This window comes from Mustela putorius, unplaced genomic scaffold, assembly GCF_011764305.1.
Source record: "Mustela putorius furo isolate JIRA1106 unplaced genomic scaffold, ASM1176430v1.1 tig00003983_pilon_pilon_pilon, whole genome shotgun sequence".
Lineage (NCBI taxonomy): Eukaryota > Metazoa > Chordata > Mammalia > Carnivora > Mustelidae > Mustela > Mustela putorius.
The window spans coordinates 3,688,500-3,694,338 of NW_025422123.1; the positions used below are offsets into that span (position 1 = coordinate 3,688,500).

Below are 5,839 nucleotides of genomic sequence, written 5' to 3' on the forward strand. Positions count from 1 at the left end.
AGAGAAATCTAAGCCATGACCGCTGTTCTCAGATTACCCTTAAGTCCAGTCATAGCACAGGGATTCAGTTCTGTGCACAAAAAATGTGGCCTCTGGAACCAGGCTGGCTGGGTTCAAGTCCCTCTTCTGTAGCTTCCTAGCTATGTGACTTGGGGCGAGTGCCTTGACCTTTCTGTGTATTGGCTGCCTTATCTGTAAAATTGAGTAATAATAATACCTGGAAGAATTAGTTGAACTGATCCATGTGAACCCTTAGAAGAGCAGCTGGCAGTAGCTAATCGCCACATAACTGTGAGCTGTTATTGCTATTAGTGGATAAGAGCTTTGCCTGTGGAGCCAGCCTGTCTGGGTTCAAATCCGTGTTCTGTCTCTGTCTGGCTTCGGCAAATGATTTCATCTCTGTTTCTACCTCAGTTTCCTAGTCTTTAAAGTGGGGATGAAAGTGATGGTTCATAGAGTTGTTAGGAAAACTCGCCGAGTAGCTATGGATAAAGTGCTTAGAACCATGCCTGGCACATAGGAAACACTTAGTGTCAGCTGCTATAATACTACTGTTGTTGTTATTACCACTGGGGAGACAGGGATTGGGGCACCACCAACCAGAGCGCTGCAGGTAGAGCCAGTTGTTGGGGGGCCCAGGGTACATGAGATGAGCTGAGCTGAGCACTGAGGATGGATAGCCCCATCCACTCTCTCTGGCCTCTCTTGTATTCTCCTGCAGCCCATGTTATTCTGGCCTTTAAGTTTTACTGTTTTATTATTTTTTCTTATTAATGATTTTTATTTATTTATTTATTTTGATGGGGGTGTAGGGGCAGAGAGAAGCAGACTCCCTGCTGAGCAAGTAGCCCAGTGGATTGGGGGGGGGGGGTTGATCCCAGGACCCTGCCTGAGGTCATGACCTGAGCTGAAGGCAGATGTTTCACCGATTGAGCCACACAAGCACCCTGGTCCTCTAAGTTTTAAAACTGTACCCCGCCTCCCATGGTGCCAGACCTTGCACATACCCCACTACTTCCCTGAGATTTATTTAGCTATAAGCTCTGTAGATTTATGGTGAAGCTGATAAAGGGAGGCTTTCAGGACTTATTTGCATGGGAAGGGCCTGACAATGTTATAGTTATAATTTTGTGTTCTTTTTCTTTCCATCATTACATAAATTTCAGCCCCACCTGGATCCTCCCTTCATTTTAGGAAGGGGGCTCCTAATTCAGACTTCTGATAAAATCCAGTGCCTTTCTTTAACTGGGCCTGGTCACTGAGAACTATCCGGGTGGGATTTTTGTCCATGGGAAGCTGTTTTCCTTTGTGACTGGTGCATACTACTTTCTATTTCTTCCTGCAGAAAGAGCCTCTACCTGTGGTAATGTCATGAATGAATGAATGGATGGATGCATGCGTACATACACTCTAGGTCTGTTTTGTTCTCAAGGAAAACCCACAGAAAATGGCTTAGTTCTTGGAGCAAAGCCCCTGGCAGACAAGTGAAGCTGGAAGTCTTTTCGAATCTCTGTGGAACAAAAAACCTCTGAAATCCCAGAGTGGTTGGCAGCTTAGGAATTTGACCACAGGTCTAGCTGGGAAAATGTGTTAAGTCTGGAGACTTCCAGAAGCTGAAATTGATGAATAGTCACAGGTCAGGGAGAAAGGATTCCTATCATACCTGAGTTCTTTATAGAGAGCTCCTGTTCTCCTTATGTGTAGGCTTCATTAATACTGCTCAGCTGGGCCACTTTATTAAAGATTTATGTTGTAATTTAAAAATGAGCAAAAGCAACAGGAGAGGAAGCTTGCTTATCTGAGTATTAGGCATGAATTTCCAGTGTATCTCTGGCTTTCTGGACTGTGTTTGAGGGGACTTTGTCAGGCCGTGCTCAGAACCTTGCAACTGATTCCATGCTGAATGCTTCGCAGTCTTTGTGATCGTTTTGTGTCCCCCAGCTTTATCTCCTCTGTGACTGTTAACTCTGGGAAGGTGGGGACTTTCACATAGCATCCCGGACAAACACTCAAAGCTGAAGAGTTGGGTTAATAAATAGGAACGATGTTTAATTTTGTATCAACTCAGTAGCCGCCTGTTTGGTCCAACAGCAGTCTAGATGTTGCTGAGAAGGTATCTTTTAAACACGATTACCATTTGTGGTGCCTGGATGGTTCCGTGGGTGAACAGTTTGACTCTTGATTTCAGCTCATGTCATGATCTCAGATGGTGAGATCAAGTCCCATGGTAGGCTCTGTGCTCAGTGAGGAGTCTGCTCGAGATTCTCTCTCTCCCCCTCTGCCCCTCCCTCTGCTTGTAAACACTCTTTCTTAGAATAAATAAAATCTTTAGATGTGATTAACATTTACATCAATAGACTTTGAGTAAAGATGATTATCCTCTTTAGTGTGGCAGGGGAGCGGGGACTCCTCCAGTCAGCTGAAGACCTAAGAGAAAAGATCGAGGCTCCCACCCCCACTCTAAGAAAGGAATTCAGCCTCTGGAGGGCCTTCCAACTGTTGAGACTGTAAATGGACTCTTACTGAAATTGCCAGCCTGCCCTACGTTGTGGACTCGACAGTTCCTCAAAAGCATAAAACCCCAATACCTTACAATCAACCTCTCTGTGTCTGCCCGTCTCTGTATATATACCGAGAAAGTAGAGAGTTTTAATTCAAACTTTTATAAACTGAAATGGCATAAAGCAAAGAAGCAACTTCCACGAACTTATATAGAAACTTTTTTTAGGGTTCCCAGACCCCCCAGATGAACCTCTCTTAGGCTTTTCTATGATATTAGGACACATCTTGCTAGTGGATTCACAAAATAAATTGAGATAAGGCACAGACGTTCACAGTTCAAAGCTAGGATGGCTCGATGCTGAGCAGCTGAGTGTAGTTCCCAGGGAAGGAGCTTGGTGGCGCCATTCTCGCTGCTTCCTCGCTGCGGCCTCTGTGACCACAGGTTGCAGAACAGAGCGCTGTTTTCACTTTTAGCCTCTTTTTCATAAAAGCGATAGTCTTCTTCAGATTTCTCTTGGCTAGCAAAAACAGGTACAAATGTAGGTCTTTCATAAAAACAAAGTGCGGTAGGACAGACTTTTGAAAAGGGAGGATACCTGTCTATATATTTCTTATGTCTCTAAAATTTGGTTCTGTTTCTCTAGAGAACAATAGTACAATAGGTCTGAAGATATGTTGTTTCCTTGCTCGGGACAAAATCATTCTTAATGCCCCTTCCTTCCTTCCCTCCTTCCTTCTAGCAGGGAGTCTGCTTCTCTCCCTCTCCACCTCTCACCACCAATCATTCTCTCTCAAATAAATAAATAAATAAATATCCTTAATTGGGGGGGGGGGGAAGTGAAGTTAGTTCTTCCTCAGCTATGCACTATGTAGTTAGCCATATCTAAAACTACGTGTGTCAGATGCCTGAGTGTCTCAGTCGGTTAAGCATCTTTAGGCTCAGGTCATGATCTCAGGGTCCTGGGATGGAGTACGGAGAACCACATTGGGCTCCTTGCTGGGCAGGGAGCCTGCTTCTCCCTTGGTCTGCCTCTCCCCTTCCTTGAGATTGAGTGCACGTGCTCTCTCTGACAAATAAATAAAATCATTAAAAATAATGGAAAATATTCCTCTAAAAAAAAAAAAAGACTATGTATGTTTGCAATGACAAAAGACCGGAGACAGCCAAAATGTCCAATCACGTGATGTAGTACCATGCAGTGGTCAAGGGAATGGGGGTCTTTCTCCGGACTGATGTAAGATACACTGAGCAGGGGGAAAAAAGCAAGGTGCCCCGCACTGGGTTTCTATTTGGGTGGGTGATAGGAATCTATGCATACTTGCTTACAGGTCCACAGTCCCTCTTCCACAATCCCCAAATCCAAAAGCTCTGAAAATCAAGTCTTTTCTTTGGTTTGTGGCAAATTTGCGTGGTAGCAAAACCAGACCTAAAAGGATGTGAAGACATTTGTGGTGGTGGTTTATTCTGTTATCGTCCTGTTTTCCTGGGACTGACAGGGTTCGTTGAGCAGAGCTGGAACTTTCAGTGTTCAAACCGGGATTATGAGTCATCCTATACAGAACCTATAGAGAGGGTGGGGGAAGGGGGCGTAACTGAGTACTTGTAGATGTTTGTCCTTATCTGTCTGAAATCAGAAAAGCTCTGGATTCGGAAACCGATGTGTCCCCAAGGGTTTGGGATGAAGGACTGGACGTGGACGTTGATGGTCTATCTCTGGCAGGAGACACGGGAACCAGCCCCAGCGCCTGGGCAGGAAATGGGTGGGTGCAGGGCGGAGATAGGCTGCAACAACCCCCCCCCCCGCCGCCGCCGCATATTATTTCTCATCTTTTGACTATGAACCATGTGAAGGCATCGTCTCCTAACAAAAATAAATACAGGAAATTATGGAAAAGCAGAACTCTCTGCACATTCGACTAAACTACAAATAGAATCTGAAAGATTTGGAAAAACTGAAATCTCGGTGCTACCGTGGTGGGCGCCGTCAGAACAATATTTGTCTTTCTGATTCTGCTGCTTCCAGCGTATCCTGTCCTCAGAGCCACTTGGACCACGGAGCCCCGGTTTGGGAGTCCAGACACTTGCTCTCAGTTTTGTAAACTAGGAACGCTGAGTACGTCTCTCCCTCCGGGAGCAGCAGGTGGCCCAGGGCTCTGGCTTCAGGAGCCGGCTCCGCAGCCCCGGGCGATTTTTTTCCTGGTTAGCAGTGGTTATTATTATTTTGAAAAATCAAGAACAATCGTGCAGAGCAAGTAGAAACAGGCTGGGTCAGCTGAAAAAATGCCCACACGCTGCCGCCCCGGGTCTCTGGGTGATATAATTAGCCGGTTGTATCCAGCGGTGAGTGGGCGGCTCGCTCCCCTAGCACCGGCAAGGCCAAGGAGATGATGTAACAAAAGGCTAGCCCGGGCAAGGCCGAGCCTGAGCGGGGCCTCCGGAGATGCTGACGCGACGCTCTGCGGCGGGAGCGGGAAGGGAATGGCGGAGGGGGGCGGGGGACGGGGGAGAGGGGAGCCGGGCGCGGGCGGGGGTGGGGGGGTGGGGGAGGCGGAAAGCGGGGGTGGGGAAGGGAGAGAGCTAGATGGGGGTGGGGGGCGGGTCAGAGCTGCAGGGGTGGGGTACTGACGCCCCGAAAGGGAAAGCCAGCCTTCTGTTCCACCCAGCCTTGCACACCCCTCCTGCCCACCAGCCTTACTTGTCTCATGCTCACCCGGGTGGAAAGGTCTGACCAGAGCTTCTAGAGCCGAGGAGCCTGGCTGGACTTCATCCGGGTTCCCAAAACTGTGAGGGTGGAGAATGCGGATGATTCAGTCACTGGGCAGATTTTTCAGAACACCTGTGAACTTGTGTTGCTGGCTGCCCCTCACCCAGTTTTAATTCCAGAGGTTCAGATAGGACCAGATATTGGAATATATTTTTTCATCGTAATATTGACTATTACAAGAATATATTATGAAGAATAAACCTACCTTGCTTCCTAGAACCCCCTTCCCCGGGACCGGGGGTGGGGAGGGCAAGCAGGCGATACACAGTACACCTCCAGGGGGCACAGGTCCACACAGCCCCTGGATGTGGGTGACACAGTCCTTGTTTATTGTGTCTTCTTCCAGAGAAAGCCCGTGTACTTGGGAGATCTGAACATTTTTCAGAAGGGGGTTCCCTTTCCTCCCACTCTGTAGGTTGAGGCACACTGAGCTGAAAGGAATAAGTTCTATTGGGGGGTCAGGCCTCTACAGGGTGATAAAGGAGGAGTGGGTTCTTCTTCAAGTCTTCCCACAGCAAGCTTCCCCCAACCCCTACTAGGTCAGGTCCAGGCGGGGTCCCACAAACCCTGGA

At 47.7% G+C, this 5,839-nt stretch overlaps 1 long non-coding RNA gene across 1 annotated transcript; it reads right to left on the minus strand.

Annotated features, from left to right (window-relative positions):
* Positions 1-2,296: 2,296 nt before the first annotated feature.
* Positions 2,297-5,467, minus strand: LOC101671963. Its single transcript, XR_198543.3, has 3 exons — positions 5,214-5,467; positions 3,822-4,065; positions 2,297-3,020 (listed from the first exon to the last, which is right to left on the minus strand). It is a non-coding gene; the product is annotated as an uncharacterized LOC101671963 (long non-coding RNA).
* Between the last annotated feature and the right edge of the window lie 372 nt (positions 5,468-5,839).